At 37.7% G+C, this 14,133-nt stretch overlaps 1 long non-coding RNA gene across 1 annotated transcript in view; it reads left to right on the forward strand.

The window, feature by feature from the left end:
- Positions 1 to 2,033: 2,033 nt before the first annotated feature.
- The window catches only part of LOC108760555 (uncharacterized), a 22,438-nt gene continuing 10,338 nt past the window's right edge, over positions 2,034 to 14,133 (forward strand). The window contains exons 1-2 of the long non-coding RNA XR_001940087.1: positions 2,034 to 2,102; positions 2,484 to 2,488. This is a non-coding gene — a long non-coding RNA (uncharacterized LOC108760555). The remainder of the gene's footprint in view (positions 2,103 to 2,483; positions 2,489 to 14,133) is intronic.

A 14,133-nucleotide genomic window follows, 5' to 3' on the forward strand; every position in this document is an offset into this window, starting at 1 on the left:
AGAGAGGTATTGCCAGGCGGCGCGCACCGCATGAACGTCCAGTGGCATGTCTCAAACACTCGGCATGCTCGTAGCTGTGACGCGAGGTGGTAGTATCGTCGGAAACGAGAAAATTGTCCGTCGTGTACGAGAAACGTGAAAAATCTGGGATACATCGTTCGCAGAGAACGAGAAGTTATTCCCAGACTGTGAAGATACGAAAGGTAAGAGACTCGTCTCCGTTTCACCGATCCGACCGGGAGATTGTAGCAGCGGACAGTTCGCGGTATCGTCCTCGCCGTCGTCGTCGATCGCGAGTGCCAAGTCAAACGGGAACGCGAGAGTACGACGTACAGGAGGGAAAGAAAAAGGAGAAAGAAAACGGTAAAAGAGAGAGAGAGAGAGAGGGAGACTCCTCTCTCATGCGCGCCGAGAGGCGAGAGCGAGGGCAGCGTCGAGTTCCCACATTCCTGCGTGCGAAAAACGTCAAGATCCGCTGCTCGGCATTAGCATTACAGCGGCGGCTAATGCAAGGAGGAAAAGAGAACACGGTGAAACGTGGTTCGCCGCTGGTGTACGGTGGTATACGGAGCCGGCGTTGAACGCGTTGAGCGCGCGTCGCTCGAAACGGGTCGCGGGCCGTTCCGCCTTCGTCTTCGTCGTCGTCGTCGTCGCCGCCGCCGTCGCCACCACCGCCACCGACCACAGAGTACAGACAGCCGCAGCCCGCAGTCGCTATAGTGTTCGCCGCCGGAGAGCGGCCGTCGAGCCTGCTGTGAATCCCCGCGTCAGTCAGGTTATCGGACGATTACGATTGTCGATTACCGGTGCGTGTAGCGCGCCAGTTGCTGACTCGAGCGCGTGCCGTTCAGTGCCGTTCGGTGCGAACACTGCGAACGGCTGGACCTTGAAGGTGTCGGTGTCACTCCGAAGGGAAGGGATAGGAGGAAGGATACTCCAATACTATTCCGGAGGGGTGAGAAACGTGTGACGATACAACGTATGTCTTCGTCGTCGCGGTCATTTCATTCGTCGTTCGTGTGAAGGATATAACAACACGAGTGTCCGGGAAATTTTGACGAAAGGTGTTCTGTTTTTGTTTGTTCTCTTTCATTTTCCTCTGTTGTGTTTAAAAGAGAGTTTCGAAGGAACGAGCGGGAAGATCGTGCCGCGAGATTCGAGAATCGGGAGACTGTGCGGCGCGGCGCGAAAAAGAGATTCGTGTGTCGCGAGTGTGTCGAGAGAGAGAGAGAACGAGGGAAGAAAGAGTAAATAAATAAATAAATAAATAAATAAATATAAATAAACCAAAAATAAATAAAGAAGAAGGGTGAGATTGCTGCCGGTGATTGGTGGTGGTGGTGATGGTACGCCAAGTGCACCTGATCGATGCACCCGTGCGAGGGCAACACCACGACACCGTCGCCGTCACCGTCGCTCGCCGCCTCGGGCTGCTCCTCGGCGGCTGGCTGTTAACGGTGGAATTCCGCTCGAGAGGAATCTGAAAGGCGGGGACTCTGACGTCACTCCGCTCATGATAATGAGGTATTCATGATGGCGGAGTAGTGCGCGCTAGTAAGAAAGAAAGAGACAGAGACAGAGAGAAAGAGAGAGAGAGAGAGAACGCGCGTACACATATGCGAGTGTACGCTCCTGATCACGCTTCTGTGTTCCCTCAGTGTGTGTTACAATACATTTGAAAAACCCCGTCCACCTGCCCTTCTACGGCCGGGTCGACCGTCCTCTCGTTCCTTCTCTATCCTTACCCCTCCTCCTCTCTCTTCATCCTACGCTCCCGCGTCTACCTGTCTCGTTCTCTCACCGTCACGTCGCGACCGACGTCCGTCGTGCGAGCGTGCCCGCGTGCCGTATATGCGGCCGGAGAAGCGTGAGCGTGCGCTCGCGTCCGCGCGCACAGATATGCGCCCGTCGACCGCCACCGCACGACGATAGAGAGAGAGAGAGGTTTTGGATGGATTTAGAGCGCAGTGAAATATGCCCAGGAGACGGAATGGGGAGATACCGCTTCCGGACGGTTGGGATGTCGCCCATGACTTCGACGGGAAGGTGTACTTCATCGATCACAACACGCGGAAGACTACGTGGATCGATCCACGAGATAGGTACGTAAGAGAAAAAGAGGGGCTCTTCTTCTCCCTATACGAATATGACCGAAATAAGCAGACGGAATAAATTCTCGGCAACAGGTCGCCGCGCCGATCCCTCGTGTTTAGAGTTACCATGTATGAATCACGAGAAAAGAATACGTACGAGTATGTCTATACTTTTCAAAGAAACGTGAAGGAGGTGATACTATTCTTTTTATTTATTAAATATAGTAGGTAGGTATTTGACAAAATGAAATTTCTAGAAGATCATTTTTATGGCAATTCTTAATATGTTAAATAAGAATATCTAAAATTTTAATTAATGAAGTTTTACGACTCATCAAAAAAAGTCCAGTTTTTAATGTTTCTGTCTAATGTTCGTGTCTGTCAATGTAGATTTAGTCTCGGTTCAACTTGCTCTTCATCTTTTTTTAATTCTTGGAACTAGAAAAAGATGACCTAGTTGAACGAAGATTAAAATTAAACTATTTAGACCTAGTTCCATTATGTAAGATTAACTTTAATCTCGACTTAATTTATCGTTATCTTTATTTAAATTCTTAAAATTAGAAAAAAAAGATAAAGAGTAAATTGAGTTGAGATTAAAGGAGAATGTTAAAGAGGTGCCGATTTTTATCTATAAAAAAGTGTAAGTAAAAGGAATGTTTTTTTTTTTGTAAATTTTATATAAGACAAAGTTATTAAAAAGTTTGTGGCGTTTGGGGAACAAAAAAGCAAGAATATTGAAATTTAATTGAATACATCATGTTTGTACTCAAAATTTTTCGAGATGTTTCCTATAAATTCCAAACTTTTTATTAATATTATTATATTCAGAGAGTCAAAATCCAGAGGTTGCTACAAAACTAGAAATCAGATAAATTGAAAACAATCACATGGAAATGAGGGAAAGAAGTCAAATAAAAATAAAAATACTTGACTTTAAAGAAGTTTAATATACATACATCACTGTATTAGTCGACAATTTTAGAATATTATCAACTTAACAATTAAATGCAAGTAGGTCAGCACTCAGCAATATTAATAATAATTTACATTATGTTAAATTGACTGCTCAACAAAATATTTAACGGTTTCCAAAATATAAAAAATTTCAAAATATTATTCAAAGTCAGAAAAAATCATAAAATTTTGTCTGGAAATCAGGGAAAAGTTATTTTAGGATGAGGACTTGAGGATGACATCCTAAAATGTATAAAAAACACTGTTCTTCCTATTTGTTCTTTTTGACCAAAAATCGGCCTTTTTAAAATATCCTAATGCCCGTTTCTGCCAATGTGGATTAATCTCGGTTCAACTTACTCTTTACCTTTTTCTCTTATTTTTAAAACTAGGAAAAGATGAAGAATTAGTTGAACCGAGATATTAAAGTTAAACTGCTTTGGTAGAAACAGGCATTAATCTCTCTTACATTGATGGAACCAGGCTTCTGTCTCTCGCGACGTTTTGCGCGTCAGAGCGGGCGCGCGCGCGCGCGCGCGCGAGAGAGGAATCGCGTGCAATCGCGTGCACATTGGCGTAAGTGTGCATGCGTTCGAGCGTCACGACTATGTCTCCCCACCCGTGCCCGCCGCGCACGACTCACGAGACCGCGATCTCGCGAGGATACGCGATTCCGCGGGAATGCGTGTATACGGGGTGTACGCCGCGCGCCGCGCTTTCTCCGTAGATTCTACGCCGGATAACGGCGGATTTTTCTTCACCGAAGCTTCGACAGGTCGTTTGACATTCCGTTAGCAGCCGGTTTCGCATTCGATTTAGTTATTCGATATCCTCGATCGCGATGAAATGAACCATACAGTTTTACCAGAAAAAGATGTAAAATTAAGTTTACTTATATATATGAGACACAGTCGGTTCTTACTTTACAAGATCGTTTTCAAGCGTCTTAAGATGCAAATACGGCTCTGGCCGGTATTCATAGTCTTATCTTATACTTAAGACCGTCTTAAGTACAGTCTTATGATGTCATGAACCAATCAGAGGGCCGCATTAGTGACTTAAGACATTACTTAAGACGATCTTAAAATAAGAGCTGACTACGAATACCGGCCTCCGATTGGTTCAGGTGACATCTTAAAATTGTACTTAAGACAGTCGTAAATATAAAGACCGCAGCACAAACTTTTGTATAACGAATAGCGCATAAAAGAATCAACTCAATCAACCAATGAAAGTTCCTTTCTTCCGTGAAATGGAAGGAAAGGAAGGATTCTGATTGGTCGATTCTCTTATTATGCGTTATGCGAAAGTTTGTATCACAGCCTTAAGAAACGATTATGAATACCGATCATAAAGTCAGTTCTCGATTCTTGTTGCACTTTTTGCATTCAGTATCTTTGCTTTCTTTCTCTTCGACACTCCATTATATATTTATTTCATTTTTGGAGATTTCAAGCGCGAATAAACCTATAAATATTACCATTTATCTCACGAATTTCCTTAGAATTTAATTCATGGAAACCCACCTAACTGACAATTAGCTTGCGGCGCGAAAGAAAAGACTATTGACGCGTGGATAGGATACAGGAATAGTAATATCGCGGTTGCCAATCTCTGGCATATCTAACGCCTGTCGTGCAGAGAAAGTGCGCGACTTCCTAGACATCCTGTATACGTTCGCGCGCATAGCTCGCGTGCTTCGCAAATCGTCGCTCCGTGTGAACGCACCTTTTCGCATTCGCATACTTTCCGCAAGCGAGCGCGAGCTCTCACTCGACGGATTTTTTTTTTTCCAGGAAGATATCGCGAATAATGTTTTTTACAATGATTTTTTTCTTTTTTTTTTCCCCCGGTCATGTTGACGGGCGAACTGACAGCTAGACGCCACGTTTGGCATCGTGTGAACGCTGCTGAAATGATAAAGTATGCATACGCGTGCATACACATACGTGCACCTATATCGCATTCTCGTATCGAGGCTGCATATTTGCACATAACACGTACGCCAATCGCGAGAGAAATTGATAACTAATTTAATAGGCAGAATCTTCTAATCCAGAACTTGCGTTTATAATCGCAATTACGTCATTTTTTTTCTAATTATCTGAGGCCCGATTCCGCAAATGTAAGATTAACTTTATAATCTTGATTTAACTAAGAATTAGAAAAAGGTATTATAGATAGTAAGTTAAATCAAGATTAAAATTAATCTAACATTTGTGTGTGAAACCGGGCCTCTAATATTCTTTAAAATTTTTAGAGTGAATTTTATTTAAAAAATATTTTGCTTTTTTAGCTAGTATTTATAGTCAATTCTTATTTCAAGATCGTTTTATGTATCTTGAGATGCTAATACAGGTCTCTAATTGAGGAGCAGACTTTCAAAATGCATTTTGTCCAAAATTCCATTTTTTTAGTTAGAGATGGCGTAGTGTTCAGTGTTGAAAAACTCATATAAGCTATTTTGAGATGTTCAGGAAGCATTTTTTCATCGTTAATCTATATGCTAAAAAAGTATAGACATTTCGAAGTGCATTATGTTTTTTAACTAGAGACAAACAAAATGCATTTGTTTAACATTTTTAGCAATTGTTTAGCAATTTGGTTTAATATTTCACATCCTACTGATTGGCATATTATTATTTTCTGTAAAGCGCATAATTTTCTTGCGTGCAGAGTTTTTCTTTCTCGTTTTCTGAAAATTACAAACTTTAGACAAAACGCATTTTGAAAGTCTGCTCCTTAATTGGTTTATAACATTTTAAGATTGTATTTAAAACAGTCTTAAATATAAAAATACTATGAGCCGCTCTTTTGGAAGATTGACTCAATTTTCACTCTTTAGAGTGAAATATATTCTACTTCAAAGAATTTAGAAAGTAATAATCGCGACATATCATCGATTTTTACGCATACGGAGAATCGAAAATCTCTTAATGCGTTGGACAATTTTTAAAACTTACAAGAAATAGAAAGGATAAACAGTGCCCTAAAATTTGCACTCAAAGAAATAAAAAATCTATTACAGTCATAAATTTTACATACCACGTGCAAAAAATTATTTCTAGAAAAATTTACAACATTACGTTGTATTCATTTGACGAAATTATTCCAGGAATTTTGTCAGATGAAGAAAGTATTATATAAAGACTACGAGCCAATAAACAATTTATTAAATATCTGTTTATTTAGACAAACGTTTCTCTTTATCGGGTCATCATCAGTGTTAGTAGTTAAAATGCAAACCGGGCCATCACTCTCAAATTCCGCATGTATGTGTGTAACATTATTTCTTCAGAATCATTTAGATTAGTCCATTCAGTATAATATATATTATTGTGTAATTGTAGAAGTAAGGAAATTGCAGAAAAAATATGTACTCCGTTCATCTCAAATCCAGTAAAATATAATTTCCGTAGTTACAAAGCAACCATTTATTTTAAATTAAACAGTTGATACAGCAAAATGCGATTTCTGGTTACACTTTAAAAACGAAGAAACCAAAAATATATTATATGTGAGTCTATTATTAGTCAAACTTTAAAACGTTAAAATCGAAGAAAAGAGAAGTTTCTTATCCGTGTGTCACTAATGAAGTTTCAATATTATATCCATTTTGTCAGATGTTTCAACATCTATGGGACATTTTTTAAACAGACAACACGATACAGATTTTTCATTTACGAAGGATAACGAATGGTCTCAACATTGGATGATTACGCGTTATCATTTGAACGATAATGTCCTAGAAAAATCTGTGTACTAAATTAATTGTGGATTAGTGCAAAGCTGCTTATCATTAAAAAAGAGTATTCTGTTCCCAGATACTGTTCCCAGATACAGTATTCTGTTCCCAGATACTGTTATCAATTTTTTAACCGATAGTCGCATACCAGCGGCATACTTCATTTACGAGAATTCCAGGTGCGTTTTCCTTCTTTGCGTATATCACGTCATTGAGATAGAGATTCGCGCAAATTTACAAGTTCTCCGTGTAATTTTATTACATCTATACGCGATCGTACATTCGTCACGAGCCACAAGATTCCGTTGCCTATCCATGAAAATCTATATATGTGATATAGACGCGGATCGAATAATGATACGAATGATACGTCATAAATCTAAGCTTTGCGTTACAATTTTTTAAATTATTATAGGAATGAGAATTCCTTTTTTATTGTATTTATCTTTTTTTATGCAAGGCAATATAACGAGCGAGACAAATGTAAATGAATACAACAGTAAAAGAACTTACAAATTCTACCGTTGTAAATATTAAATAGCGTATAATAGTCTCATTATTGCATTATCTATACTTCCAAATAACAAGAACATATGACTACTTGAGGAAATATTTTATCTACCGATTATTTTATCTAAACTCGTTGAAACTATTTACCCAAGACGCATTTCCTTGTCGTCAAATATAATTTTCACGTAAGTTTTGCCGTAAAATGCGGGTTTTTAAATTGGTTTAAAGAAACTCTGATACCAGTTTCTACCAGTGTAAATTAACTGTAATCTCGCGCGGTTCAATTAATTAATTTGTTTAATTCTTAGAACTAGAAAAAGACGGAGCATAAATTGAACCAAGATTAATCTACATTGGTGAAATAGATCGATCGGGCATAAGGTTGGTATTCATAGTTTGTTCTTATTTTAACCGTCTTAAGTAATGTCTTAAGATGCTAATTCAGTTCTATATTATGACTGTATTTAAGACAATCTTAAATATAAGAACCGACTAAGAATATTGCTGTAAAATTCGAAATAATGTTTGTAGCTGGTAATAAGGTTACTCGTCATACTCTTTTCAAGGAAAAATTTCTTTAATTTTATATTTATCAAATTACATTAATAAGAATTGTTCATAAAAATTATGTTCTAGAAATTTTATTTTATTAATTATCTATTAATAAAATTTAATCCATAAAAAAGTATAGCCTCTTCTTCTGTCCCTGGATCGTCATCTTTGTTTAAAAAGTATACTCATGCATAATCTCTCTTGTGATTCTTCTTGATATATGGTAATCATATAGCTAATAAATGCACGAAGGAATTGCGCTCTCATGTAGATTAACTTTAAGGAATTTCTATCATATAGACAATCTATTAACTTTAATCTCCGTTTAATGTACTCTGTATTCTTTTCAAATTCTCGTATCCCTTTCTATGTCAATGTAGTTCAATTTAATCTTGATTCAACTTACGGTTCATCTTTTTTTATCCTTAAAACTAGAAAAAGACGAAGAGTCACGCTTGTTTCTACCAATGCAGACTGATTTTAATCTTGGTTCAACTTAATCTTTTTCTCACAACTGGAAAAAACTGAAGAGTAAGTTGAACCGAGATTAAAATTAAACTACATTGGTAGAAACGAGCATAAGAATCAGAAATTGAATCGAGATCGAAGCTAGTCAATTTATACATCGGTAGGAACGGAGATTGGTCGGCCGGTCGGCACCGCCCCGTATGAACGTCGCTTAAAGTCGCATTCGCGCGAGTACGCGTATATATCCATACCATGCCATACCATGCCATACACACCGCGCGCAACGCGTCGGGACTCGCCGGGACTCGCCGCGCCCGCATTCCATCCGCCAGGGCCGCGGTGCGCGCTCTCTCGCCTCGCTGAAAAACGCGAGAAATCTGGCGATCAGGCAGGCTCGGCGTTGCCCTGCTGGACTCTCGTCTCGCGGCCGCGCGGAAATCGAAACGTTGCTGCGGCAGATCTCGGTGCGAACCTTGGCTGCTGCTGCTGCTGCCGTTGCTTGCACCGCATCGAAACGAGGCGGGTTAACTTTGCGGAAGTTCGACTAAAGTCTCCTCGGCCGAGTTATGCAGACGCGCATAATTTTGCCTCGTTCAAGACCGTATATTGTGGACAATGAGAATATCGCGTATATGGTTCGCAAAACACTCGTGCATTCCATGGTCGCATTTAATTGACTTTTCATCGAAATTAAACGACGCCTTATTAAATTAATTAAATTAATTGAAAATAATGTTGTTGATTTAATAACGGGATTGATGAAAGGAATAAAATTTAATTGAAAAAGAGTATATGACATTTTTTGTTTCATTAGCAAAGTTATCGAATTTATTAAATTATTTTTAATTAAAATAATGCTGCTAATACATCATTTTTTTTAGTGTCTATTTTGGAAAAAATCTTATATATATATATAATACGATACAAAAAATAGCAAAGCAGTTGTGAAGACTCCTTAAAAAATGACTCCTCCAAAGTGATTTCTTAAAACTGGGCTTATCTCGCAAGATGGTATATCTCGAGTTTTTAATAAAATCTAATTATATGTACAAAATTTTATGGTTATAATCAATAGTATATAACATAATAAACATGATGTAAGATAAGATAAAGATTTGGCGATAAGATTACATTTTTTGGGGACAACGGTAGCTGCATAGATAAAAGGAGACATCAATTTGCGCTAAATGCGGGGCTACCCTTTCCCTTGGCTAAACCACCTAAGCCACCTCAGAATGAACTCGTTTTGTTCGCCAATTTGTAAGCTGTCGTTTCGTGGCGCGAAAAAAAGTATGATTTACGATTGCTACCTCGTAAAAGTGCGCGGGCCGATGGGGTGACGCCGCAAAATGTACGCCCGACGAAACGTATACCTCTGTGGCCGAAAGGATCGTCGTAGACGACGTAAAAATGTCAAGCTCCCAAACTTTTTATCCAAACGCCGAGTGTCTGGCTCGAAGCAGCGCCAGCGCGATGCATCTGTAAACAGCGCGATCCTTTTACACGATTACGAGCGATCGCCTGGTCTTCTCGAAGGAATGTCTGGCACGGTGGAAAGGATCCAGCGTCAAGACTTTCCAATTGCACCGAGAAAGAGTCGAAGCTAAGATTGAACCTTCGCTTCTCGCTTTATCGAAACGATGCAATCCCGTCTGCATTCTCCGATTTGCCGACAGCAATTGGTATTAATAAACGGAAGACGTTAAAATGCGATAAAAATGCAAAATGGAATGAAGAATGTAATCATATTTCTGGAAAATTAAAATTCTTGATTTTAAAGAAGGTTATGCGAACATCACACGCAGTTTTGGAATACTACAACTTAACAATTAAAAATGCAAACAGTATCGTCAATATTAATAGTAATTTACATTGCTACGTTAAATTGATCTCTTAACAAAATATTTAACGGTTTCCAAATCAGGACAAAAATACAAAAAATTTTGAAATATTATTGAAAGTCAGGGAAAGTTTTGTTAGGAAATTAGGGGACAATTACGTTAATTAATTTAATTTGTGACAACCCTAATTTACAAAATTTTATCTATACGCTGTTGACCACTTTATCGATCAATTATTTTAAATACTTAACAAAATCTTTTTTTTTCGTGGAAAGAAAGCTTGTTTTTATTTGTGTTTTTATTTGTGTTTGAGATGTCCGAATAACGCAAAGGAATTTATTGCCGCAGCTAGATTGTCACCCGAGTCCATTGTCAAATTTTACCAAAACAATCGATATTTGTAATGTTTTTAAACAACGAAATAGAAAGCAAGCATACGAAAAGAAAGGTTCTGCTGAAATATTTAAAATTTTAACTAGATACAAATCTGAAAATAATTTTATTTGGACCATCGAAATAATTATATAGGATGTTTAATAAACTGATTGCTAGAAATTAGACTTAAAATTTTTTGTAACATTTCCACAACGTTAAGCGTTTAAGCGTTCTACATAATTATTTGAACGGTCTAACAAAATTATTTTCAGATCTGTATCTAACTAAACTTTTAGATACTTTAACAAAACCGTTCTTTTCGTGCATCATGCGGTGTATGGATCAAAAATCCATATATCGAAATGCAGATTTTTGGTCCATACAAGTATATGTAGCCGTGGGCTGTTGTGTAAGTGCACCGTCTTACGGGGCCAACCGGTATATAACGTACCTGCAACCGACCTGTACCTAAAAATAGACTCCCGCCCGCTTTCAGTACATCCTTTGCCTGGTGCGGGGGTATTACTCTTTCGATTTTTCATATCACGAGGACTGTTACCCATGCACGTACGAGAGAACAGTTTAGTCTGGTTTAATTTTGTCAATGAACTTTTATAAAAATTGCGCACATTTAAAAGTCTCACTAAATTGAAATACACTAAACAGGGTTGCCATAGACCTGGAAAACCGGGAAAAGTCAGGGAAATTGATATTGGTCATAGAAAATTGGGAAAAGTCAGAGGAAAATGTAAAAAAGTTTGGAATTTTGTGTGAAATTTGCTCACAATTTCCCTAAACTGCTTATATTCTAAATAATTGTTATAATTTTTTAATATTATATCTGACGTTTATAATGAAATGCGTTAAAAATTTGCACACTTTAAACGATTTTAATAAAATAATTAAAATTTATATAATATTTTATTTAGTATTTTCATTTGATCGCTCTTTTTCGTAACTGCATTTTTTTTCTAATTTATTTTTTATTGGCTTTTATTTTTACCCAGCTTTCCTACAACTCTTGACTTTAAAATTTACATATTTTATATTGGAGAGTTTTCCATTTTCATCTGGAAAACCTGAAAAAGTCAAGGAATTAAAAAATTTATTTTCTGTGGCAACCCTGCTAAATGAAGAGAACAATAAATTATCTACACATATATAATTATAAAATATTACTGGCATTTTTTAAGGAATTCTTGATTGTTCATTGATACGTTTCTTGTTGATAATATTGTTGATACGAATCTATCATTAGTGTCTATCGGCAAGAGTATTGTTTACTTTCAATTATCTGGAGTAATATCGAAGAGGAAAATGGATAATCCGTAACGAGTGTTGTACTTTATTCAGATACATACAAGCGTTATTTTACACAGAAAAAATTAATAATTTTGTTGAAATACCTGAAACTGTAACTAGGTATAGATTTGAAAATACTTTTGTGGACCATCAAAATAATTATATAAGAAACTGAAGTACGATGAATAGTGTCGCAAAAAATTTTGACATTCTAGGATCTACGTAATTATTTTGATAGATAAAATTATTTTCAGATTTATAGCTAAATTTTGAGGTCGGTATTTATAATCGGTTCTTGTATTTAAAACTGTTAAGTACAATCTTAAAATGTCGAACCAATGAGAAGGCCATGTTAGCATCTTAAGACATTACTTAAGACTGTTTTGAAATAAGAACGGATTTATGAATGCCTACTCTAGATATTTCTGCTAGAAAAAACTGTTCTTTCGCGTATAACTGCAAAAAGAGCGAAGATATATTATTTATATGCGCATAGCTCGCGAGTTTGTTTGCCTCTAAGATTCAGTAACGGATCAACTGCGTTAACGTCGTTAACGACGAAAATTATAGAAAAGAAAATTCCACCGTTCCTCACCGTTTAAAGGGTGAGGCGAGGAGTCCGTACGTAATACATACTCGGAATTAATCCCGTTCCTGTTTTTGTGTTGAAACGCGAGCGACACGCACGGCGCGGAGCCGCTGCGATTCCGTGTATCACCTTCCGTTCGTCGAAATCTCGAAATTTCGTTCTCCGAAATGCATCTCTCATCTCTCTCTTTCTCTAGGCTCGCTCGGTCCCTCGTCTCTCTTCAACCGAGAGTGCGTAGCACGCACGCATGCACGTATGCACTAGATGCACGCACGCGCACCGTCTCATTACACGAGTGCGTCGCATCTGCCTGCCTCTGCGTTTAGAAAGAGTGAGAAAGAGATTTCTTCTTTCCTTCTTCCTCTGTCTCCTTCCCTCCATGGTTCACACTCTGCGCCCTTCGCATTCCATTCGGTAGCTGGTAGCAGATCTAAGCGTTTATCATATCTATTATTCGCAACGTATATTATACTCTGTCTTTTCCTTTACCACCTTTGCTTCTGCACCTACCAAATAAATTCTCAGGCAATATACACCATAATTGCCGCGCGAACGTCGTTGGTAATTCGATACACGTTATTACACACACCGTGTGTATCGCTGTATTATTTATATAAATTGCATTACACCGTTACACGTTAGTGCGACGATTTAACGTGTTGAGCGTTTAAGACACGATGAAAGGAATTATGCTGCCTGCACACAAATTTGTGTATTATCACGATTATATTTTAATTAGCATAAATCGTAGTGAACGCAAAATATTTGAATTTGTAATATTTCTAATTTTCTATTATGTCAAATACAATTTATTTTTAAAATCGAGCATACAAAGATTCTCGGTAATAATTTCTTCAGAATTAAATTGCACTCTTGTTGCGTAGAAATTGTTTTACTAAATACTTGAAATAACATCAATGCGTTTAAAATGGTTTTAGATAGTTAAAAAGGTTCGAATACATGCGGTTGATCATAACAATATTATTGTGGATCCCAATTCAACACTTTTAAATGAAAGTCAATCTGTATATCGTCGAGAATAATTATTATTTAAATATTACGGAATTTGCATATAATCGACTCTTCGATCATCTCTTTATTTCTTAAAGATGCGTCTATAATTTCATAACGAAACGCTTGCTACCAAATTACATTACGAGCGGCAGATGATACGGCAAACCTATAAAGCATCTGCCATACATCTTGTTTTTGGCTTTTTCCCCTCTCTCCTCTCTCTCTTCCCCTCTATTTCTAAATAATTCTAAAGCTGCGCTAAGCGCCATTCTACTACGTTTCCTGTACGTAAATCGTGACGTAAATCTAGCTTGCATGAGCTCGAAAGGATTTCGCTGCCAAATATTTTTGGATTATGTACAGGCAGGCCCGGTCTTCCGGACGTTTCTCAACAAGGGAAAGAAGGGATTGGAGAAACATGCTAGCGAACACGTGCTTGCGACTTGTTGCACGCGCATATGTGAGAGACGCTTAAATTTTTATGTTACAGATATTTTATTATGTGTGTAAGTAATCAAAGCACCCCCGATGATTTCGGAGACATCAAACTTTGTCATCAGATTATTATTTATTCTTTTCAATGTTTCTTCACTGTTAGAAATGTTCTTAAATTTCATTAACTTTTAAGTTACATAATTGAATTTAATTTGAATTTAATTTCATGACATTACATTAAATTTAATGTAT

Source organism: Trachymyrmex cornetzi, unplaced genomic scaffold (genome assembly GCF_001594075.2).
Source record: "Trachymyrmex cornetzi isolate Tcor2-1 unplaced genomic scaffold, Tcor1.1 scaffold108, whole genome shotgun sequence".
Lineage (NCBI taxonomy): Eukaryota > Metazoa > Arthropoda > Insecta > Hymenoptera > Formicidae > Trachymyrmex > Trachymyrmex cornetzi.